Source organism: Aedes aegypti, chromosome 2, assembly GCF_002204515.2.
Source record: "Aedes aegypti strain LVP_AGWG chromosome 2, AaegL5.0 Primary Assembly, whole genome shotgun sequence".
Classification (NCBI taxonomy): Eukaryota; Metazoa; Arthropoda; class Insecta; order Diptera; family Culicidae; genus Aedes; species Aedes aegypti.
In genome coordinates this window covers 48944749-48971467 of record NC_035108.1, presented here as the reverse complement: position 1 = coordinate 48971467, position 26719 = coordinate 48944749, and the positions used below count along the sequence as shown (strand labels likewise).

At 39.2% G+C, this 26719-nt stretch overlaps 1 protein-coding gene across 8 annotated transcripts in view; it reads left to right on the top strand.

Annotated features, from left to right (window-relative positions):
• LOC5567636 (talin-2) overlaps positions 1–26719 on the top strand; it is a 188033-nt gene that overhangs the window by 24166 nt on the left and 137148 nt on the right. For 3 of the 8 annotated variants that reach the window (XM_021840792.1, XM_021840793.1, XM_021840788.1), the window contains exons 1-2: positions 3116–3287; positions 5296–5740. The exons of 1 other annotated variant lie outside the window; for it this stretch is intronic. The gene's annotated coding sequence lies outside the window, so the exon portion shown is untranslated. Of the gene's footprint in view, positions 1–3104; positions 3334–5295; positions 5741–26719 lie in introns of those variants that run through there. 4 more of the 8 variants (XM_021840795.1, XM_021840794.1, XM_021840791.1 and 1 more) reach the window with 3 other exon arrangements.

Here is a 26719-nt window from a genome sequence, read left to right as displayed (position 1 = left end):
TTATAAGAGCTAAAAACTTTTTGGGAACTAGGCTATGCGGGGAAACGAGTTGTTCGGGGCACTGGTATTCTGGGAACTGGCGTTCGGGCAAACGACATTTGGGAATCCGACATTCGCTGAAAAGTAGCACAACCGTTTAAGATACGCTGCTCTTACATATGTCATACTATGTTTATGATCAAACTTGACCCAAGCTATTGGATTTATTTTTTTGTTTTCATAGTTATTCTTCCTTCTTTTAAAATTGGTTGTTCTTTCTAATTGTATTTTCAAAGGGTAATTTGTATACAAAATAAATTGATGGAATTTGATTTTTTGCTTTCAAATAATATTCTCCCTTCTTTTGAACATATGCTGTTCTTCCTAGGTTTATTGTCTTCGTAATTATGTAGATTAATGGAATACAATTACACTAGAAAATTTCTCTTGTTTTTGGTAACTTCCTTTCATAGCAAAACTGAAGCTACAAAAGATCGTAGTCTTTGTGCACTAGGGTGGCCCATGTTAATCAGACTACAATAAAATACTGTAAACATTTTAACAGAGTTCATCAACTCTAAGGAGGGACTAAACGTGCTTGAAGTTTGTAGGGAGAAAATCGTCAAAAATATATAAAAATTGTTCAAAAGATTCGAATTACATTTCTGACCATAGATGCCGCTGTATTTGATGAATTTCTAGAATTTTGGATTTAAAGATTCTCCAGTAAAAAATGAAAGACTACAAAAAAATGTCGTTAAAAAAAATACGGAAATGTTTTACCTATGAAAACTATAAATTGGTTTTCCTCGAATTTTGCAGTTAAATGCGTTCACAATTTACAATTAATCATTTAACTAGAATTTAACACCCCAAAAATTGCTTGTTATTTTTTTTTCTGGGGAATGTCCCATTCTGGTGAATGGTTTTCTGGGGAATGTCCCATTCTGGGGAATGGCGTTCTGGGGAATGTCGTTCTGGGGAACGTCATTCTGGGAAATGTCCTACAATTCAGGCTAATAGCAAAAGTTTCCAGAAGACTCTGAAAATGCTTGAAACTCCACCAAATTTTTCGCTGGAATTTTTTCAACAATTCTGCAAAAAAAAGTTCTAGAAATCATCATCAATCTGCTCTAAATATTTTTTTATGAATGATGCTACAAAATATTAGTAGGATTCTAGTCAAATAAATTTTCAAGAATAAGCTGAGAATTATTATAAGGAATCTCTACTTCAATTCTGAAATAGGAATGCTCTGAAAATCATCAAGAGATTTAGTAATGCTTTGATAGTTTATATCAAGAGTAATTGCACGTTCAGAAATCGCTAGCTAACATGAAACATGAACATTTACTTCGTCCAAAGATTCTTCAATACTCTTCTGATAATTCTCTATGGATGTTCCAGAAAAATCTCAAGAATTACTTTTCAATCGTTCTTTCCGCGATCCAAAATGTTTGGTGATCAAGCACAAACCATTCAATTACCCATATATGCTCGAGATATGCGAACAATGACCGTTTAAGTTTATACAAGAACATCCTTGAGTACAGGCCATCAAAAGATCACTCGTTACGTTTGTTGATCTAATGACCCAGGCTGAACGGAGTTCTTGTACAATCCTAGGAATACGTTGGACTCCAACGCCTTTATAGACTATGTTTGTTTGAGTCTACTTGGGTACGAACATTACTCATAAACCTTCGAAAGATCTCTGGTTACGCGTGTATTTTTGGATAAATGTTAACAACCGTTGATTTCAAATTTCTAATGGACATAATTGGTTGAGCCTGTTTGGGTGTAAACCATATTCAATAACTTCGGAAAGGTCACTGGTTTTGTGTGTAGATTTGCAGACCTAAATTCAAAGGAGTACTAACAGTAAGTAATAACATGAAGTGTTGAACTGGAAACATAATAAGTGTTGAACTGGATACATAATAAGTCATAATTGTTTGCTCTTAAGTGAAATAAAGCTCCCGGTGAGCACTGTCAACCTCTATAAATCTGAATATTTAAACTCCAAGGAGTTCGTGAGCTCAAGAAATCATACCTTAGATCATCATTGAGTACCGACCGGGAATCAAACTCAGACACCTTCAGCATAGCTTGGCTTTGTAGTCGCGAACTCTACCCACTCGGCTAAGGACATTTTCAAGTTATAAAAATCAATATATGTGATAGAGCTTTATCCAAATATATCATATACAATTTAGTAATTTTTTTATGGGAAATGTCATATCGGATATCAACTAAAACATATACATACAAAGTTTTTTTTAGATATAGTAGTATATAGATATAGAAGTCGGTCTGAAAAGAGTAGTGTTTGATTCTTCGACCTGGTTGCTTGCTCCTGCGGGGGTGGGCGGGGGTGACAGGATCAAAGATGTCACGCGTTGTACGCGTACCACGGTGGAATAGTATCGCGGATCGCGTTAATAGTGTTAATAGTGATTCTTTGATCTTGTTACTTGCTCCTATGGGGCGAGCGACGAACACTTGTTCGGCGTTCAATGCTTTTATCGAGTAATATCGCGAATCCGATTAGGCGCATTCATTTCAAATTATATATTTATCGTTTACACAAAACGAATCCTTTACCCAAACCTTTCCCATATCCAAACCCCCAGTGTCTATTTGTGAAAGTGCAGAGGACTCCTCGGCTTCCATAAAGCAAGTAACAGGTCAACATTTGCCTACCATACGAAAATTGACCTGCATTCGGACGCAGCCGGCGCCGTTATTGTTTGTTATAATAATGAGAGCACCAGTACATACACATTGAGGATGCTACTGATCCCGAGTAGTGTCTGTTGATTCCATGTGTAAGTGCATCTGCGGGCGGTCAATCATGCTCAGGCGGTCTGAAAATGCCATTTTTTATTTGCGTTTTGAGCTGGAAAATCTTCTCTATGTTGCTACCAGTAGTTTCTCAGACCATACTTACTTACTTACTGCTAACTTGTTAAACCACACGAGTCACCATCGTCATCATCACCGCCGTCATTGACTGACTACATCGCTGACTCGATTTTTTCCCCATTTGCCCTGCCTGAGTTGCTGCTTTCAACATCCCATATTGGCAAGCGGTTGAGCAGTTGGTAAGTCGGTGGAGTGAGAACTGACTGAGTCGCGTTCAGTAACTGTCCGTACGTACGGTTAGTCGCGCGCGATTTTAAACCGCTCTGGCTGCTCCGAAAGGCTGATCTAGGTGTTTATTTTTTGTGTTTGAGTTCATCCCGGTGCCCACCACCGTATGACGTCACCTGGCTCGGCTGCCACCCACTCACGCGTCATTACTTCGGGTATTGTAACGTTCGTTCGGTGGTGCATTAATTAATCCTACCCTTGGTGGGTGCACAGTGTGTTTGCGACGATTGCACTCTGACGTTATCGCAGCCGTCGATTGTGGTTAGGGTGGCCCTTAAAGATCAAACTACAACAATCTTGAGTTACACCTCTCAAATATGTTCATTTGGATCCTAAGAAGATACTGTGAATGTTTGAGTGGAATTCTAAACTAAACGAGCTTGAAGTTTCTATGAATAAAATCGACTTTATAAAGTCAGTGACAATAGTTAGAAATCAAATGTTTTCCATACATAATTCTTAATTTTGAGGATCTATATATCAGCTTCTTGCAGTTCGATTGACTGAAATTTGGATGACGAATAACAAATAGCCTGAAGTTTTGTGCATACTTAGCTTATTAAAATTAAGTTTTTTTCGAAAGCGTTTCAGAGAGTTGTTCAAAGACAAAAGAAAGTAACCAAGAGGGCTAAGTAATACTTCAAGGATTCGTAGTACATAGTTTTGTTACTGGCAACAGTTTTTGAAATGGTTGAAGGCCTGGAGTTTGACAGTCCCGGAACTACACCCAGTTCGAACGAAACGTGTAAATTTCTGAGACATATAATGCACATAATTGGAGCGTGGCAAATCATGGATATTTACATGTCATGTCATGTAAACTTCAATTATATGTCATGTAATCCAGCAGGATCCTCTGTGATTACGTGACATATAACACATATTTACATGATTTCAGACTTAAATTTACATGACGTAATGTTTACATCGCACGAATGAAGTTTACATGACGTGTAATCTTCATTATTTTTAACTGTGCACTTGACAATCAGGAGCGCTTCATTGAGATCATGGAATGAATCCTGAGAAAATTGAGAGTAGCTCTATGCAACAATCATGATCAGCAACACATCATGAGAGCTTGTTTATCATCTTCTGCTACAGTTCTGATTAAATCGAGGGGATAACAGTACATGATAAAACCCATCTAAACAAGCTCCAAAACTGGGGGACACTATTGCTGTCGGATGTACGGGGATTGTTTAGCATGCCAGTAACATGAAACATTTACCCCCAATGGCAAATATTCCAGAGAAATGGATTTTACCATCGCTCTCTCATTGGGGCACTTGTTCGCTGTTTTCATTTATCAATCAATGACATCTTTCGTGATAGCAGACTCAAGTGAGATCTGCTCCGTAGTTCTCATGGTTGAGATTTTTATGCAAAATCACAATGATTCAGTCATAACACCCGTCAAAAACTCGTGAAAACTGAGTGTTGTTGTTTACGTTAGAAAGGATTATTATAATTCTACCAAGAGCCAACTCATCCATGACTTTTTAACTGGTGTGTTGCGTGATTGACAATTTACTCATGAAAAATCTCAATCGTGAGTTATTAAAATTTGAGTTTTCACAACACTGGATGCGATCTTCAAGTCACTCATGAAATAATTTCATCAACTACAATGCGCTCAATTGTTATAAATGTTGTAGGAACAGCTTTTTTCATATATTTGGTAATTTTTCATACATACTTCAAGCTCGATCATCCCCTCTAAGAGTTGACAGATTTCACTTAAACTTTCATGATAGCTTCTAGGGGTTCAAAAGAAAAAATATTGGGGGTGCAGTAGCTTAAGATTTTTACAGTTTGATTCCTTTCAAGTACAAACGTGCCACTCTAATGGCAGTGCACTTGCCTGTTTGCCCCGGAGATTGAAGTGCAATTGGGCGTGGGTCTGCTCTAAAGGGAAAAGAATCGTACTGGCAGGCAGGAAATGGTGTCCTTCAACCGATTCTGCTCAGGAACCGCCGTTAGGGCGTCACGCAATTGGATTTTTTCTGCCTATAGATTTCAAATGTTATCGCAAATGTGTGAAGTTTGCGCAGAGCAGATGGTGTGAAGGCATCCAGTTTTACAACCACGGAATGTGCGCGGCGTGATATCGTGCTCAAGAGTGGTGACGTCATTCTTGAGAGTTTTGTGTTCCGTTTGCAGGTTTTATTTCGATCTCTTGTGGTGCAGTGTATTTGCTGGCGGAATGAAATTAGCATATTGAATCGAAGATTGGCGATTCAGAAAAAAATAAAAGCACAAAAATCGTGAAATAGTGTGATGTGATGAAAATGATCCCCAATCGAAGTGAAGTGTGAATAAATTTCGAAAAAGAATCTGTTCGAAGGAGACAAATCAAAGGTAGTGACACCCACACTCAGTGGAGTTACCCACGTAAGAAGCAAAAAATCGTGGATCGAGAGCATCGAGATCGACGACGACGACCAAGACGCCGACGCAAAGTGCGCGCACCTATCGAGCTACTAGCCAACCCACCCAGATCTTAGTGGATACATGCAGAACAGTAGAACGGAGGATATTACTGTGCTCGAAGTTGTAAAATTGGAACAAGAAGAAAATCTACACACGACGCGTCTAGCAGAACACTGTAAGTTTGACGTTGGTAGCATTTGATTTTGGTGAACGATAGGATTCCATCTGTCGCTATAAATTGCATTTTGAGGATGAGCGAAATCGATTTTTTACACTGATTTGGTAGATCAGCAATTTCTTTTAGAGAGTTATTTATGTATTCTTCGTCTAATTTTTATATTTTTGCGTTAGTTCCAGGGGTGTTTTTATTTTATTAGGTAATTTATTTAGCTTTTACACAATTATTTATGATCTTGTACACAAGTTTTGCCACGATTGAATTACGAGTTAAGTTTTTTCTGCATTCCGAGAGAACCTTTCTCACGATTCTCTTCAAAAATTATTGATAACTTGGAAAGAATACTGCTTTTTATTCTGAAAAACTTTTATCAAAATTTCAAGTCGAATATGGCTTATTGTTTTGTGCTAATCTTTCTTAGGATTGAAGAAGAATCATGTTGAAAATAACAAGTTTAAGATGCTTAATATCTTCTCTGAGATGATTTTGTTTAAGGGCCCATTCACAAATTTCATAACGCTAGAGGGGGTGGGTGGGTGTCCCAACGATGTTACGGCCCATACGAAAATTGAATAATATTCATACAAAAAGCGTTACAAGGGGGTGGGTAGGTGTCCAAAAAGGCCAATTTCAGCGTTATGAAATAAATGAATGAGCCCTTAAATTTATTAAAACAAAGAACTCTCAAAAACGAAACGTATTCTCCTCACATTTATATGCAATTTTTGATGGAAATTGATGTGGAAAACATTCCTGAAGGTTATAAGTTGTAAAAGTTACTAGCACATTTTTCAAAGCAAACTTAGTGAATTCTAATCAGGCTGCCAAACGGAAACAGTTTATGATTGTGAATTACTTCTCTTCAAGATTATGTGAAAACTCTGAACCATATTTTAAATATACAAGATTTTGAGAGCATCCTGTTCTGATGAATTTTATTCATGATTCTGATCAGATCCTGTTAGGGTCGATTTTGAGCGATTGCCCAGGATTCGCAAAGAATCTTGACGAGAATTCTTATCGGATCCTGAACAAGATTCGCACAGAATCCTGGTAATGATACGCTAATAATTCTGACCATAATTTGTTTAGAATCAGACTTGGCTCAAAGTATTATTGGGTCATAGTTTTCAACAACATTATAATGCTAAAGGATCCAAAGCTACATTTGCTCAGGATCTGAAGAAGATTTTTTTTAAACTGAAGCGAAATTTGCTCAGAATGCAATATTTATTCGGAATCTTGAGCGAAAATCGCTCAGAAACTTAAAAGAATTCGAATTAAAATTAGCTCAGAGTTCTGAACAGGATTCTTTCATCATCCTGAAAGTATTTACTTTGAATTCTGAACGAGATTCGCTTAAAATCAAGAAACGGAAATTGTTTGGAATCCAGAATATAATTGACCTATTGCTCACTAATAGTTTTCAGCATAGTTCGTTCGGATTCCTGGTTAGGATTTAATCAAAATTTTGAGCAGAATTCGTCTAGAATCCTTCGCAGAAATCCTGAACTGCATGCTCACAATCCTGAGAAATACCTACTCAAAATTTGCTCAGAATCAATGAAAGTATTTGATAAGTATTCTGATCAAGATTCCTTTGAAATCTACAATATTATATGATTTGTTTAGAATCCTGAAATGTTTTTGATCAGAATTTTTCAAATCCAGAATATAATAACTAATAATTCTACTATGATTCACTAAGATTTCTTCATAGAATATGCTAAGACTCTTGAACAGGTTTAACTTATAACCGTAAGCAGGATGCACTAAAAGTTCTGCGCATGATTCTTTCAGATTCTTCATCAGGATTTACTCGTTATTAATTCTGGGTCCTGAGCTTAGTTCACTCAGAATCTAAAACAGGAATCTCTTTGAATCCTGAACAAGATTTTTATCAGAACTCAACTCAACTCGGAATCCTGAGCAGAATACACTCAGAATTACGTGTAGGATTCACTCGGAATTCTAAGCAGGATTCACTTAGAATCCGAAACAGGATACACTCAAAATCCTGAACGGGATTCATTTAGAATCTGAAGTGAGATTCACTTAGAGTCCTGAGCGGGATTCCTTCAAAATCTTGAGCAGTACTCGCTCAGAATTGTAAGCATGATTCAACCATAATCCTGAACATGTTAAACTCAGATTACTAAGCAGGATCTCTGAATCCTGAGCAGGAATCACTCAGAGTCCTGAGCAGGGTTCACTCAGAATCCCAAGAAGGATGCACTCAGATTTACTCAAAATCCTGAGCAGTATTCACTCCAAATCCTCCAAAATTTCTAAGCAGGATTCACTCAGAACTCTTAGCAGGATTCACTCAGAATCCTGAGCAGGATTCATTTAGAACCTTGAGCAGGATTCATTCAGATTTCTGAGCAGGATTCAATCAGAATCCTGAGTATGTTTCACTCAGAACTCTGAGATTCATTTAAAATTTTGAGCAGGATTCACTCCGAATCGTGAGAAAGATTTACCTAGTATCCTGTGTAGGATTTATTCAGAACCCTGAGCAGGAGTCACCCAGATTCATAAGCAAGATAAACCAACAAGAATCCTGAGCAGGATTCACTCAGAATGTTGAGTAAATTTCACTCAGAATCCTGAGCAGGATTGATCCAGATTCCTTAACAGGATTGAATTAGAAACCTGAGCAGGATTCACTAAGAATCCTATGCAGGATTCACTCAGAATCCTGAGCAGAATTCACTCAGAATGCTGAGTAGATTGCATTCGAAACCCTGAGCATGATTCACCCAGATTCATGAGCATGGTTCACTCAGTACTCTGAGCAATTCAATTCACTCAGAATATTAATTAACTCATTACGCGTGGTAAAGATGGACAAATTATGGGTGAAATTATGAGAAAATTAACGTGCTCGGCTGGGATCCCCGGATTGGATTACCGAACAGCTCAATATAAGTGCCAATTTATATCACTCAGAATGTTGAGTAAGTTTCACTCAGAATCCTGAGCAGGATTCACTCAGAACCCTTAGCAGGATTCACTCAGATGCTCAGATCTCTCAAAAGCTTGAGCACTCAAAACCCTGAGCAGGAATCGCTCAGAATCCTGAGCAGGATTCACTCAGAATCCTGAGCAGGATTCACTCAGAATCCTGAGCAGGATTCACTTATAATACTCAACAGGATTCAGTCGGAACCTTGAGCAGGATTCATCCAGATTTCTGAGAAGGGTTCACCCAGATTCCTAAGCAGGATTCACTCGGATTCCTGAAAAGGATTAACTCAGAATCCTAAGCAGCATTCACTCTGAATCCTGAGCAGGATTCAATAAGAATCCTGAGCAGGATTCACTCAGAATCCTGAGTATGTTTCACTCAGAACCCTGAGATTTATTTAGTATTATGAGCAGGATTCACTCCGAATCGTGTGAAAGATTTACTTGAAATCCTGAGCAGGATTTACTCAGAACTCTGAGCAGAATTCAGTCAGAATCCTGAGCAAGATTCACTCAGAATCCTGAGCAGGACTCACCCAGATTCATAAGCAAGAATCACCAACATTTATGAGCAGGATTCGCTCAGAATCCTGAGCAGGATTCACTCAGAACCCTGAGCAGAATTCATTCAGAATCCTGAGCAGGATTTATTCAGAATCCTGAGCAGGATTCATTCAGAATCCTGAGCAGGATTTATTTAGAATCCTGAGCAGAATTCACTCAGATTCCTGAGCAGGATTCACTCAGAATCCTGAGCAAGATGCACTCAGAATTCTGAGCAGAATTCACTCAGAATCCTGAGCAAGGATTCACTCAAATTCCTGAGCAGGTTTCTCCCAGATACCTTAGCAGGATTCACTCAGAATTCTTGGCAGGATTCACTCAGAACCCTGAGCAGGATTCATTCAGAATCCTAAGCAGGATTCATTCAGAATCCTGAACAAGATTCACTCAGAATCCTGAGCAGGATTCACTGAGAATCCTGAGCAGGATTCACTCAGAATCTTGATCAAGGATTCACTCAGATTCCTGAGCAGGATTCACTCAGAATCCTGATCAAGGATTCACTCAGATTCCTGAGCAGGTTTCTCCCAGATACCTTAGCAGGATTCACTCAGAATCCTGAGTATGTTTCACTCAAAATCCTGAGCAGGATCCACTCAGAACCCTGAGCAGGGTTCATTCAGAATCCTGAGAAGGATTGATTCAGAATCCTGAGCCGGACTCATTCAAAATCCTGAGCATGATTTATTAACAATCCTGAGCAGGATTCAATCAGAATCCTGAGCAGGATTCAATCAGAATCCTGAGCAGGATTCACTCAGCATCCTTAGCAGAATTCACACAGAATCCCTAGCAGGATTCACTCAGAATCCTGAGCAGGATTCACTCAGAATCCTGAGCGGGATTCACTCAGAATCCTGAGCATGGATTCACTCAGATTCCTGAGCAGGTTTCTCCCAGATTCCTTAGCAGGATTATGCTGAGCGGGATTCACACAGAACTCTGAGCGGGATTTCTTCAACATATTCACAGCAGAACTTTGAACATAATTCAATCAGAATCCTGAACATGTTCAACTCAGATTTCTGATTCACTCAGATTACGGAGCAGGATGTACTCAGAATCCTGAGCAGAATTCACTCAGAACCTTGAGTGAGATTTAGTGAAAATCCTGAGCAGGATTCACACAGAATTCTGAGCAGGATTCATTCAGAATCCTGAGTAGGATTCACTCAGAATCCACCAAGAAATCTGAACAGAATTCACTCAGAACCCTGAGCAGGATTCGCACAGAATTGCAGAACTATTTCTCCAATAGGGTAACGACTGTTTATTTTGTTCTCAAACACTAACAGTTGGCGCCAGCGGCAAAAATTACAGACAATAACCTTTCGAACATTCAGTTTCTCTAACGAGCCGCCGAGCGGCGACACTGATGTTTCTATTCCACTCACTGATCGCACTACGCTGGATTCTCAAATTTCTCAAACTTTCAACACAAGCGCAGTGAAGAATGGTAGTCGGAAAACTGTCAAAACGTATAGAAAATAATGAAAATCGTAAATTGCTTGTTATTAGGAAACTGAATCAAAAAAGTAGTGATTAGAAATCAAGTGTAAAGTGAATACATAACTTTTGGTGTTTAGTTTATCTTCCGTGGTGCTTTCTTTGCTTCAGGATTTCGTTTTTACTACCATTGAAAAAGAGCCATCTATTGCCTTTTCAGTTTTGAATATCGCCCTATTGAAAACTACCATATTGAGCTTCTATGTGGTCAAAGTATAGAAAAGGAAATGATTTCCAATCACATTTTAGCACCAGACATTCGTTAATTGGCTACAGCTTGCCTGAGAAAAAAGTTTTCCCAAGTTTGTAACACTACCTCAACCGGAATATTATTCTAACCCGCAGCCAAAAATAAAAACACTCTTCAATCATCGGAGATTGCCTGTTTCGGTGCCGGGCCGGGCAAACCGATCAACACTTTTGGGGCCAGCTGTACTGCTCTAATTTTCAAATCCGACACCACATCATCAACCGGGCAGCTGGAAATGAAGAAATGTCCCAGATCACGAATCGCGCTTGAGCGACGTCAATTTCCGCGTCAGCATCGCTTTTCAAAAATAGATCACGCCGGCGTGACCCCCTCTCGAAAGTGGAAAACCCCGCAAAAAAATATTATGACTTCCTGCTTGGCACCACCTTCGCTGTGTGGATTTGGTAGCGATCGCAACCACAACGTCATCACCGGCTTGGAACTGTCGCTGAGGACAACTCTCGGTCGAACGAGTGTGCAAGCAGGGTTACCATATTTTCCATTTTTGCTTTGAAAACTTGTGTTCCTCTTTTTTTTTGCTAAATGGGATCAAATGTAAGAGTTTCTAAATATTACTCACGTTTTCTGATCCACTTACTAATGCAGATAGATACGATTAAAGTAGTTGAAAAAATCAAGTTGAAAATACAAATTTTCGACAGAGTATCAAGATTTAACCCACAAATGATATGCTTTAGGGTTACCAAATTATTGCTCTGACTGAAAAGAGTGCGTTTGTAAAGAGTAACAGTCTCTTAAAAATCATTATACTTATCTAAAGTGTTTTTTTTTTTAATTATTTTTAAAAGATCTTCGATTTTTTTAAATGTTGAAAAGAATATCTTAAAAGAAAGGTGTTCTAAAAATATAAAGAAAAACACTTCAGATAACTATTATGATTTTTAAGACAAAGATGACTGTACTCTTTTGGAGTTAAAACAAACGGACTCTTGTAAGCCAGAGCCATAATATGGTAACCCTAAAGCGGCTCATATGTGGGTTGAATCTTGATACTCTATCGAAAATTTGTATTCGGCACTCCCTGCTCGAGCCGAGTGTGATGCAATTTCTTGGTTTATTTTATTACATTTTTGTTTTCGTTTCGCTCTTCGCTTTCGGTCCACATTGCATACAAACGATCTCGAGAGCAACGCCATACGCATTCCATTTCCGAAAAAAAAATCATATCGCAGTCGTACAACCAGCTCGTGCAGAAGACTCATCTCGATTCCGAGAAGTATCACCCCGTAAGTCATGTGATGTCTCGCAAATCGTCAAATTCATTCACCAGATCAATGACTAACCCCCGGACTGGTTCAAAGAACTTCAAAAATAAACAGTTCGTGATTCATCATCCCTCTCTTTGGCAACTGGCACACCAAATCGGCAACGAGACTACGATTAACTACTCAGCAAATGCGACGAGCCAAAGTTCATTGCCAAACTGTCGTCAGCTCTGATCCGTTGTTGGCAAAAGTGGGGGCAAATCGTGACTGCCTTTTAATAGCTGCTAGACACAAGTCCTAACTAGCTATATCTAATAACTTTCGCGCCATTTCTAGCACAATTGGCGCTTGCGAAACAATGGCTTTGGACTTCTATCAGTGTACACAGTTCAACCTCATATTATTGACAACTTAATAAATGACGATTGTTTGAGGATGCCTAGGTATAGTAACTGCCGCATCATGAATGATTAATTTATGATCGTTCGTTCAATTGGTTGTAAATTGATGGCATACACAGTATACGAATTGAGTGCTGCACTGAACTAACAACGAAGACGAATCGGTAATATTGGCATGAGAAACAATACCGACGATTTGTCGAGAATTTTATTATACTGAATGCACGTACGAATTGAACCGCCATTGGTGGAGTGGATGTTGTCTTCGCCTACCATTAATGGATTGTTTTAAGATCCGCTCTTACTATAGTGGTTCAAATATGGACTATCCTATTATAGATTGTTAATCATTATTGGAAGCATAAAACTTCCTCACGTCTAAGTTCATTACATGAATAGTTTGTGACGGGGGTCTGTTAGAACAAATCCCTGTCAAAATTGTCAGTGAAATTTACAGCACAATCCCGGTTAATATGTTAATAATTATTCAGTAAATTTTGAGAGTATGTTGTACTGCATTATTTCCTAACAAACCTAATCACGAATTGCTATACATCCTAAACGTTTTGACCAAGAATCGCAAAAACTCACAATTCTGATCAAAATTTTAAACAAATTTCGTTCTGTATGTCGATTAGGATTCACTGAGAATCATAGCCATAAATTGATCATTAACATCAATTATCTCAGAATCCTAAACAACACACTCAAAATACCTCTAGATTCGTTCCACAGTGCAACTTGAACAAAATTAACTCAGAATCCAAAATCCTGAGCAGGTTTATCCCTTAGTCCTTAACAGGATTCAATTCAGAATCCTAAACAGAAATTGGAATTCTATGCTGAATTCATTCAGAATCATGTGAAGGATTAACTTAAAATCATTAGCAGTTAACACTCGCAATTTTGAAGGAAACGTATTAAAAATTCTGAATGAAATCAAGTTCCGCATTCTGAACCAAATCCAATTCGGTATTCTGAACCTAAAGTTGTCCAGGAATAATTTGGTGAATGCTTTCGACTGTGATGACTAATTTCTTTCTAAAGTTTTATCGGCTCTATCAGTCTTAAGGCAGCTAAAACGACTTTTGCTTCTACTTCTCCGACGTTTCGGCGAAATATACGCCGAAACGCCGGAGAAGTATAAACAAAAATCGTTTTAGCTGCCTTAAGACTGATAGAGCCGATGAAACTTTAGAAAGAAACTTGTCCAGAAATCTTTTTTTTATTCTTAGCAGAACCTTATTCAGTATATGGAGTCGAATCCCGTTCAGGATTCTGAACCGATTCCTGTTTAGGATTCTATGTTCAGGTTCCTGAACCAAATCATGATCCTGAACCGAAACCTGTCCATGATTATGCACCGAATTCTGTTTGGGACTCTGAACTTTGAATCTAATCCTGCTCAGGATTCTGAACCGATTCATGTTTAGGTTCTGAACTGAATCCTATTCGGAGTTCTGAATCAAATTGTCTTCAGGGTTCTGAATCGAATCATGTTCGAGATTATGAATTGAATCCAGTTCAGAATTCCGAACCAAATCATGTTCAGGATTCTGACCCGAATCTTGTTCAGGATCCTGAACCAAATCATTTTCGGGATCCTGAACCGAATTCTGTTCATGATTCTGCACCAAATACCGTTTAGGACAAGACTTTGAATCGAATCCTGTTTGGGATTCTGAACCGAATCCCGTTTGGGATTGTGAACCAAAATCCTGTTCTGGATTCTGAACCAACTCCTGTTAATGATTCTGAACAAAATCCTGTTCAGGATAAATTGACGCCTATATTAAGCTGTTCGGTAATCCAATTCGCATGGTTATGAAATTAATTTACTCATTACGCGTGGTAAAGATGGACAAATTATGGGTGAAATTATGAAAAAAATCCACGTGCTCGAATAACGGAAAGAGCGAGTGCGATTTATTTAGTGTTGAAACTGTTTGCCTATCATACGTTGATAGCCTTCCCACATCTTTACTCTTCCACAATACAGTTGCTGTGGAAGCAATGTAGGGATTTGAATTCTAAACTTGTAACCAACTCAGTTGTTGGGTCACCAAGTGGCTCGGTAGCTTAGTTGGTAAAGCGCTCGTCTAGCATACAAGAGTCCTGGGTTCAAATCCCAGCCGAGCACGTGGATTTTTTTTCATAATTTCACCCATAATTTGTCCATCTTTACCACGCGTAATGAGTTAATTAATTTAACCTGTTCAGGATTTTGAATCGAATCTTGTTCTGGATTTTGAACTGAATCCTGTTAAGGATTCTAAACCGAATCCTGCTCAGGTTTCTGAACCGAATCTTGTTTCGGTTTCTGCACCGAATCATGATTCAAGATTTTGAACCGATTCCCGTTTGGGGTTCTGAATCAGCAATTTACTCAGGTAATCCTTCTGAGTTTCTCCAGCTATTGAATTCCTCCAGAGATTGCACCAGAAAAATCTCCAAAAGTTGTTCTAGGATTTTTTGGGAGGTGGAGGCCGACCAACGAGCGGATCTGCGTATTGAAGATTCGGGGCAAGTTCTTCAACTACAGGCTGATCAACGTCTATGCACTGACTAACGACAAACCCGATGACGTGGAGGACGCGTTTTACGAATGTCTCGACAAGACCTATGGAGAATGCCCAAAACATGACGTGGAAATTGTCATCAGCGACGCTTATGCGCAGGTCGGAAGAGAGGACTTCTTCCGCTCTATCATTGATGCAGAGGAATCTATGACAAAAGGTCGAAAGACAAAAGGTCGAAAGGACAAAAGGTCGAAAGACAAAAGGTCGAAAGGACAAAAGGTCGAAGAACAAAAAAGAAGGGACAAAAGGTCGAAAATCTTTTTCCAAAGAAGGAAAAATTTCCCACCATGCAAATCGTTTTCGACCTTTTGTCCTTTCGACCTTTTGTCTTTCGACCTTTTGTCCTTTCGACCTTTTGTCTTTCGACCATTTGTCCATAAACCCCATTAGTAGCACCAACTTTGCACGTAAGGATATCCGCAAGCACACCTGGCAACACCCAAATGGCGAACTTTGCAACCAAATCGACCATGTTCTGGTAGACGGCCGATATTTTTCCGATGTCATCGATGTTAGAACTTTCATGGGTCCTAATATCGACTCAGACCACTATCTCGTTGTAAGCAAAATTCGAGCGCAATTATCAACCGTTTCGAGTTCTAAGAAACGACAATCGTTGCGTTTCAATATTCAACGCCTGTCAGCGGATGGTGTAGCAGCGGACTACCATCAAAAGCTCGACGAGCGGATAAGCGAAATCAACGAAAGCGTCAACCTTAGCGATCTGTGGGAGTCAGTCCACGGAGCGGTGAGCACAGTAGCGTGAGAAGTAGTAGGTACGGCTCAACGAAGACCAAAGAACGGCTGGTTCGACGAGGAGTGCTAGAGAATGACGATCGAGAAGAACTTGGCTAGAAGCCCGATGCTGGTATCTGGTACCCGTCAGAGCAGCGAGCGGTATAAAGAAGCAAGGGCAGCCGAAAAACAGATCCATCGCAGAAAGAAAAAGGAGCATGAAGAAGCAGTAATAGTTCAGGCGCAAGATGCTATGGAACAGACATGTGACGGTTTTACGAATCCGTCAATGGTGTGCGGAGAAAAACAGCGCCGTTTCCCGCCATGTGCAACGACCGTGAAGGAAGCTTGTTGACGGATAAAGCAATGGTGGCCGTCAGGTGGAAAGAGTACTTCGAGTCATTGTTAAACGGAGATTACGGAAGTGGATTTGATACCAGAATCCAAATCGATGACGAAGGACAGGCTGTGGAACCTCCAACGCTAGATGAGGAAAAGAAAGCTATCAATGAGCTGAAGAACAGCAAGGCTGCGGGGAAGTACGAGTTTTCGGTCGAACTTCTCAAACACGGAAGTGAGCAGCTGCACGAACTCCTTCACTGTATCATGTCGAGGATATGAGAAAGAACAAATGTCTACTAGTTGGTTGAAGGTCTCATTTGCCCTTTGTACAAGAATGGGCATCGACTGGAGTGCGCCCATTACCGAGGGATAACACTCCTTAATTCGGCGTACAAAAGCATGTCTGGAATTCTGTTCAACAGATTGAGACCGTATGCGGAGTCCTTTGTCGGTGGATACCAAGCTGGTTTTCGAGAGGGCCGATCAACGACGGATCAAATGTTTACCCTGCGTCAAATCCTAGATAAATTCCGGGAGTCCAACTTGCAGACTCATCATCTGTTTGTAGATTACAAAGCAGCGTACGATTCAGTGAAGAGAAACGAGTTGTGGCAAATTATGTCCGAACATGTTTTTCCGGCGAAACTGATTAAACTTATTCTTGCAACGCTTGATGGATCGAAATAGAAGCGGACAAGATTTCTTCATCGATCGTAACCTTAGATGGATTGAAAGAGGGTGACGCTCTTTCTAACTTGCTGTTTAACATAGCGCTAGAAGGTGCTATCAAGAGAGCCGGTGTGCAGAGAAGCGGTACCATTATCATACGTTCTCATATGCTCCTTAGCTTTGCGGACGATATCAACATCATCGGGATTGAACGACGGGCAGTGGACGACAGCGAGGATCGGGCTTACGATCAACACCACAAAAACGAACTACATGACAGCTGGTGGTCAGCGTGGGTCCGGACGTGTTAGTGGTGGTGATAAGTTTGAAGTAGTGGTGGAAGAATTTGTATGTCTTGGAACACTAGTGACATGCGATAATGATGTTACCCACGAGGTGAAAAGACGTATTGCAGCTGCGAGTCGGGCTTTCTACGGACTCCGTAACCAGCTGAAGTCTCGTAGCCTGCAAACGAAAACAAAACTCGCGTTATACAAGACACTGATCCTTCCAGTTGTCCTATATGACCATGAATCATGGATATTGAAGGAAGTTGACCGGAGAGCTTTCGGGGTGTTTGAACGTAAAGTGCTGCGAACAATACTCGGCGGTAAACTAGAAAACGGCATCTGGCGGCGTCGCATGAATCACGGCAGGCTGCATTGGGCTGGTCACGTTGCCCGTATGCCGGAAGAACGACAAGCAAATATAATATTCAGCAGAGACCCCGGACGAGGCCGCCGACTTCGTGGAAGACCGCGCACACGATGGCTTTTTGCAGTTGAGGAGGACTTAAGTGCACTTAACGTTCAGGGTGACTGGTTTCTGAGGAATTACTGAAGGTACTTCTGTAGTCCTAATTGATTCGGTCTTAAAAATCTGGTTGCGATCAAAAGTTCTTCGTGAAGGAGTCTCTGGTGAAATCGTTGTATTGATCACTGTACAGACTATCTTGAATTAGTTTCTGATTAAATTCCTGGAGGAATCTTAAAAAAGACCCTGGAAAACTTTCTGGAAGAGCCTTCAGATAATAGTAGTTTACGGAACAAGTTGCAAAATGATGATTTTTACAGCACGAGTCGTAAATTCATCCTACGAGGCTTGCCGAGTACACACTTAATTGAGAATTCCGAATTTCGGCTAATTTTAACCGAGATCCGCACAGCCGAGTAATCGGCAGACAAATTTTCTGGGATATCAGCAAATAAAAGCCGAGTATCAGTAAATCGTGCTTCGTCGCTTAGCAACCGGACAATTTGTTAGCTGAGTCTCGCTTAAAATCGGGAAATCGAGATTTGCACAGCCGAGCTCTTGAAAAAAATGTAAGTGTGTAGGATAATTACGACGAGTGCTGTAAAAATCGAGTTCCGCAACGTGCTACGTACAACATTTATTGCAATATCGTAGGAGACCACTTGAGTGTATCAGAAATCATATCGGAATGCATTCGCCATTATTTAACAATTTCTGAAAAATTGTTGTGTAATGATTAATTACGCAACTCAAAACAGTTGCGTGATGAGAGAGCGTTGCGTAATGAATCATTACAGCACTGGTTTCAGTTGTGTAATGATTATTCCCGCACTGCATACTTCAGTGCAAGGAAGTAGACCGTTTCATGACAGATTGGCGTGATGAAAAACAGCCTATTACGATGAGAAATTTCAAAAATTCTCTTCCAACACTAATGGTTGTACCGTTTTGATTCATATTACGGACACTTAAGGCCTCAGGGAAGTATAACTCAGAATAGGACATACAAAATAAATCATTCTGTATGATTCCTTAGCGTTATCGAGCGTCGGAAACCCTAAAATTTCGAATGATGAGTAAAGAATACGCTTCCGCAACTTGATCTATTTTAAATAAATCGAAATGTGTGGCCTTTTTATGTTTCTTATTCCGGACGCTTCCTCACTTTTGTCTCATATTCCGGACACTTTGTTTCGGATTCTGGACAGCTCATGGAAATGATTGATAGAAAAGTCAAATCATCAATTGAAATCGTCAAACCACTAAAGAGACGCTTAAGGCAGTTGGGCATTACAAATTTGCATAGATATATATGGAAAAAGTTTGTTAAAATGAGCCTTGAAAGTATGAACTTTTTAACGGCAAAAATTGAAACATTTCGTTTGAAATGTTTCCCATACAAAGTGGAGTGTCCGGAATTTGAAGCTGTCCGTAATATGAATCAAAACGGTATTATCAATCTGATCAAGACGAATGGATAATTTGGTTTCTTCTAGTATTACAAAACTTTAACGGCTGCTATGCAACGCAAGTTCGACGAACCAACATGTTTGAATGCACGAATATGTTCCCACAAAATGTTTGCTAGTAGTTCAGGCGCAAATTACACAGTTCGCGATGGGGACGGACCTGGTGTAGTGGTTAGAACACTCGCCTCTCACACCGAGGACCTGGGATCGAATCCCATCCCCGACATAGTCACTTATGACGTACAAAGTTATAGTGACGACTTCCTTCGGAAGGGAAGTAAAGCCGTTGGTCCCGAGATGAACTAGCCCAGGGCTAAAAATCTCGTTAATAAAGTCAAACCAACCAACAGTTCGCGAAAACATTTGTGCAACTTACACAAATGTTCGTGCATTACACGCATTGTGTAATAAAAGCTTAAGGGTTTTGAACCTAACCCTGTTCATGATTCGGCTCTCAATCCTGTTCAAGATTCTAAACCGAATCCTGCTCAGGGTTCTGAATCGAGTCTTGTTCAGGATTTGGAACCGAATCTGTTTCAGCATGTTAATCCAACCCTGTTCAGGATTCTGCATTGAATTCTGTTAAGGATTCTGAACCGAATAATGTTCAGGATCCTGAATCTAATCATGATCAGAATCCTGAACCGAATTTTGTTCATGACTCTGCATCAAATATGACTTATGACTCTGAACCGAATCCTGTTCAGAATTCTGAACCAAATCCTCTTCAGGATTCTAAATCGAAACCTGTTCAGGATTCCGCATCGAATCTTGGTCAGGAATCTGGAACAAATCCTTTTCAGGATTCTGAACCAAATCCTGTTCAGGATTTTTAATCGAGTCCTGTTCAGGATTCTGCACTGAATTCTGAACCGAAATACGATTCTGCACTAAATCCTGTTTAGGATTCTGAATCGATTCCTGTTAAGGATACTAAACCGAGTCCTGTTTAGGATTTTGAATATTATCCTATTTAGGATTCTGAACGAACTCGGATAAAGATTCAGAAAGACTACTGATAAGGATATTGAACCAAACCCTGTCCATATGATTTTGCTCTGAATCCTGTTCAGGATTCTTAACCGAATCCTGTTTTGGATTTTGAACCGAATCTTGTTTATGATTCTAAACCTATTCAGAACCTAACCCTATTCAGGATTCTGAACTGACATCAACTTAGCATTCTGAGTTAATCTTAACTGTCATTTTGAGCGAGTAGGGTAGAAGCACCGGTTTTGGCCATACGCCAGTTGTAGCCATAGTGAATTATACACCGTTTTACATAGCCAATCAGCATGAAACCTTTTGTGTTCAGTAGATCACATTCATATGATACAGCTACCTTCATTACTCGTCCAAATTGATTCGAAACATAAGAAAAATAATTGATTTTCCTTATAATTTTAACTCCTATACACCTAATTTGGCCAGGGCACTCCTAATTTCGCCACTCTCATGAGAAATCAATGCGATTGGCCAATTTAGGAACCGAAGTTAAATCTCTGGCCGAAACTGGTTTCATTGGCCTATATTGACCAACGGGATTTTCAAAGCGAAAAAATGGTTTTAACTCAGCTTTGATATTTTACACAAATAATATGGATTGAAATCTTACATTTGACATATTTGTAGTGTAAATACGGCTTTCCATTAAATTTTTATTGACATTTTCTCTTAGGCTGGCCAAAACCGGTGCTTTTACCCTACTGTTCAGAATTTGTTATAAATTTTCAGATTTGTAGTGCGTGTTACTAAGGATTCCAAAATGATATGATTAATTTGAAATACTTATCAGTATTCTATTTAAGTTTTTTCTTATCATCAAAAATTTCTTCAGAATCCTGCGTGAATATTGTTAAGTATTTCGTGTAATCCTTAATAAATATTCCCATCATTTTCAGGATTTAAATCAAACTTGCTCAGAGCTAACTCTTTCACGGATTATCTTCAAATATTGCCGCTTTGATTTCCGTACCTGTTTTCTCAATATATGCAGAGAATTTCGCTTTGGATTTGGAGCAAATCCTCTATCAAACTATAAGTAATTTGTGAAAACCTCTAAAAAGTGTAAATTATTTTTTTAAATATGTTTTAGTAGTCTAGGTTCCTAAAGTACACAGTAATCGCATCCAACTTTCATCACGCGCTTCACAGAAATACGAGCATGCTGCACACTCTTGCGCTATTTCATTTGTATGATTGGAAATGAATTTTCTGAAAATAGCCTCCGTTTCACAACCAGATGCAGCGGGAAAAAGAAACAAACACTCCCACTTGGCTCGACATATGTTCCTCCGTTTACTGTCTGAAGTTCCATCTTCGAAAACTTCTGCATAGCAAATCGAAGTCTCTGAACCATCTCTATCTAGTGTGTCACCCGTGGGCAGCACACACGATCAATGACAATTTTGCACCCCGCACAAATCGTTATTTATTCCACTAGTTAAGGGGCTAATATTGCAAGATTGGATCAGGAGGACCACTCTCAAAGGTAGCAAAACTGCAGAGGCGAGCGGGTTCCACCACCTCCTCAAACGCGTTCTCATGAATGGGATGGTTTGTTAGTCGAACTCCAAACGTACTGTAGTATAATGGCGAAACTTGTTTCTCGGAAATATGCAAACAAGGTGATATCACCAACTAGTATATTCGCCACAGTTTATGAATGAACCTGGTTCAGTTTCCTCGCGGAGATCATAATCGGTCAGAAAATTGGTTCCAAATGTGATACGTAATCTCGGTTTTCACCGTCTAACTTTTCTGTGGAATCATGATTTAGTGACCCGATGCTACCGATATGTTTTGTTTACACATTGTAAAAGCCGTCAGGCGGTCATTAATTTGAAGATATTTCTAAACATCGATCGAGAAAACTCTAAATTTAAAAATCCGGATCGCTCTAACGTAGGTGCGCAAGGTTTCCGCTCAAGAGTGGTCACACGCGTAGTCAACAGTAATGGCTTAATAAATCACGGCGTGTCTGGTAGAACCATATTATCACAAAAAAGCATCGCCAAATCACTTTCACTGTTTGAAAATACCGTTTTGATTCATATTACGGACAGCTTCAAATTCCGGACACTCTTCTTTGTATGGGAAACATTTCACGCGAAATGTTTCAATTTTTGCTGTTCAAAAGTTCTCAATTTCAAGGCTCGTTTTAGTAAACTTTTTCCATAAATATCTTTGAAAATTTATAATGCCCAACTACCTTAGATGTCTCTTTGGTGGTTTAACGATTTCGATTGATGATTTGGCTGTTCCATTAATGATTATCATGAGCTGTCCGGAATTCGATTCAAAGTGTCCGGAATATGAGGCGAAATATTGAAAGTCAATTTTATTACTCTCAAGCACTATATTATTAGATTACATATTGTAATGGACCTTATTGTCTTATGTGATTTGGAGGATTAAATGAACCATAGGATACATATTCGTATAGTGAGCCTTTTTTCGAAAATTGTTCGAGATACGATGGTGGATTTTTTTAGGAACATTTCAAATGACAACTCAAACTCTATAGTTTCAAATAGTGAAGAATTTGGCAATTTCCTATTTTTGTGATAATTTTTCGCGTTTATACGGCACCGTGCGTTTCGTGAACAGTAATGGCTTCATAAATAGTTGGATCAGACATGCGGCTGACCACCATTTGTCATTTCCAACCTGATAAGCTTATCTGTTTGCTTATAGATATAGAACAAGCCGTTTCTCGTCAATCGAATATCTACCATCGGAATAGCCAAAGGCCAGCTTGACCTCCGCCGGAGGCGCAGTCTACGACAACTGGCGGCGTCGCACTTTATGTGACCATAAATTGCTCTCTAAGCTAAAATGTTGAACTTGTGCATGCACATTTTTTTATCGTTGTTTTGCCGGACAAACAAGTCCGCCCCAAGACCGACGACAACGGCGACGACAATGATATCGCATTCGCGCAAATTATTTGCTTTGCTAAGGATTGCGCTCCTTTTCCTCCCGAACCCTCACTTTGCCATGGGTTTGCGATGGATTCCACAATATTATTGCTTTAAATTGAAAGGCGCTCTTAGCTTTTAAGTGTCAGCGGAACACAAAGAAGAAATGCATATGTAGGTAGAGGTTTGTTGGTGTTACGTTAGCCGTTGAACTGGAGATAGCGTATTTACTTTATGACGGAAAGATAAACATTATCACGTTTCGTGCAGTGTTCTTGTGAAGCATATCGCTCAAGCAGCGACGGAGGAAACCAGCGAAGGACTGACGATGACTTGAACCTAGTTTGATGGTTCGATGTGTAATCGTTTCAATTTAAAAGTGTAACTTCATATGACGGATTTTCGATGTGGAAATCTCACTCTGCAGTGTACGTACATATGGAGGTGATGTTGAATCAAATGTGCCCAAAATCAAAATTTATTTCTGCTGACGGAAGTTTTGATACTACTAAAACACTTAAACTGTACTTTTATGTTCTATTTATACAGTCAACGCTTCATAACTTGATATTGAAGGGACTATCGAGTTACGGAGGTATCGAGTTACAGAACACTAAACCAGTGCAACTGCGATCCTAGGGACCATCGAGGTAGCCATGAAATTCGATTTTTACTCTAACTCGGTATCGAGATACGAAATATCGAGTCACGGTGCTCCCCTGACCGTTATTATCAGAAAAAAATCTCCATCAAATCTGTGCTCACCAGTCGATTTCTATAGCCAAGCTGCATGTCTGGGCAAAATTTTAAAAAAATCGTAGGGCCCGTTTTGAAGTTACGCCCTTTTGAATGTGTAAGTCCACTAATTCTAATAAAATATGAGATATTTCAACGAGTTTTATTGGCCGTGATTATCAGAATAGATATAACATTAAAATTTTAATCAAAGTTGGTTTATATAGTTATTTGTAACTACTGAGAGTAGTTTTGAATGAGAGGATAGACGAAATTTGGAGTTACGTCCTTTTGGAAGTGTAACCATTGAAAACACTAATTTCCAATAGATTAATTAGGTATTCTTTTAGGCAGGCATTCCGTTAAGCATGTTCAAATGTTTTCAATGCAACATTGCACTTATATGTTGCCAAAGTAATTCACAATTGACTACTTTTTCAAAGGCTCAAGCGCTGTAAGGCACTACGGAGCAATTTTCGTGTCATTATTATTCATAAAATATTGTTATGGCCTAACTAGCTACCTTGGGCCTTCCCTAACCGAGTGGTTAGAGTCCGCGACTACAAAATAAAGCCATGCTGGAGGTGATTGGGTTCAATTCCCGGTCGGTCCAGAATCTCTTCGTAATGAAAATTTCCTTGACTTCCCTGGGCATAGAGTATGTTCGTACCTGCCACACGATATACGATGCAACAACCCGACCTACCAGTCTTCATAATTCTTTGTAGATCTTTAACCAACGATGGCGATCGCAAACGGTTCAAAACGAATCTATATCGATCGCTATCGAAAACCACTGACTGGTTGACCGGGAATGGCAACTCTGGCAAAGAAAGCTTTCGGGTAATAATTGTGGAAGTGCTCATTGAACACTAAGTAGAGAAGCAGGCTCTGTCCCAGTTGGAACGTAATGCCAATAAGAAGAAGCAGAAGCTACTGGCTTTTGCGGCTAATTTTGTACTGCCCCAGAACATAAACTTCTATTGTTGAGTAATGCACAATTGGCCAAACTATAGAACCAAAGACACATTAAAGGCCTCCATGTCCCTTGCAGTTGCCCAAAATTTTATGGCCCATAAGGTAATCTAGAAAGCTGAGAAAAGTGTACTGCGATCTGTCAAACTTGGGTACCTTTTGCACTACCGAGGGACCAAATGCAGTACTAGAAGTGGTACCCAATCTGAGGCCGAGTGTGACGGACCTAATAGAACTCTAGACCACTGTCAATAGTTTTGTGATCAGTTGTAGCATACATTACTACATTTATATTTTTCAAAAATCTACAATTTTACCATTGGGTTTCTCGGTCTTTTCGATTCACAAACAAGTAAGAGCTCTGTATAAATACAATACTGAAAGAATTGTATAAATCAAACAGTCCATTCTCATGGTATGTTGTGAAACAAAGCCTCAGTACTTGAAATATGCTTAAAAAAAAGTAAGAAACATTCGTTATTATTTGGTTTTATTGAATTTAAAATCATAACACTTTCAAAGCTTTATGTTATATGTCTCCTTGAAAATAAAACCCTCTTGAGAAGATTCTATACCTTAACTCCGAATTTCATTAACCCGAGTGTCATCACTCTGAACGAACTATTACACTGAATGCTATTGTCCCGGATATATAATTACCTTGTATGACATTGTCCCGTGATAATGGAATTCAAAGTAATGCCATTCTAGAAACTGGAACTTGCGAAGATGGTCTTAGGGTATTCGAGGTAATGGAATTCAAAGTCAAGGGGTATAATTTTGAAAAGATATATAAAATATGGTTATAACAGAGTTGTTCATGGATTTTACGTAAATTCCAGTTATGATTACCGGAAAATCTTAAATTGTTCTGTGGCCCTGTTGATAACCTGCTGGACTATATACCAGAATATGGTTTCAATCCTACACAATCTAAAGATTTCCATGTACACTTTTATTTGTTTTCGATCGCAGACTGTGCTTGTGAAGTAAAGAGCTGCTATGACTCATAACAAACGAAAAAAAGCATATTTTGGGAGCCTCACAAAGTTTTCCAAATTGACAAAGACAAACATTTAAGCTTTGTAAATGCTACAATTTTGAACTCCATTAAACAAAATAATAACGGATGCTCTAAACTTTGCATTGTTTTCTTCCATTTTGTATCGCTGCTTTCTACGTTGTTAATTTTATTTTATTCCATACACTGCAATCCATAATCGAAAACTTAACTCGTAAAGTATTCCTTGACGTATACTTCGCTTCGATATACAACAGGTAACAATAATTGCATGTAAAATAAACTGAATCGTGAGTACATGGGTTTACCAAGCTATTCAGAATATTGTGCTACAAGAACTAATTTGGTTACATGATGAAATTAGCTCCGTAATGCCTTAAAACACTTGAGCCTATGGAAAATCAGTTTATTGTGAAATACTTTGGCGGCATATAAGTGCAATGTGCCATTGAAAACATTTGAACATGCTCAAAGGTATAAGAATACCTAATTAATCTATTGGAAATGAGTGTTTTCAATGGTTACGCTTCCAAAAGGACGTAACTCCAAATTTCGTCTATCTTCTCATTCAAAACGCTCCCCAGAATTTACAAATAACCATATAATCCAACTTTGATTCAAATTTTAACATTATATCTATCCTGATAATCACGGCCAATGAAAACTCGTTTGAATATTTCGGATTTCTTTAGAATAAGTGGACTTACACATTCAAAAGGGCCTAACTCCAAAACGGGCCCTACGATTTTTTTAAAATTTTGCCCAGACATGCAGCTTGGCTATTGAAATCGACTGGTGAGCACAGATTTGATGGAGATTTTTTTCTGATAATAACGGTCAGGGGAGCACCGTGGAGTAAGA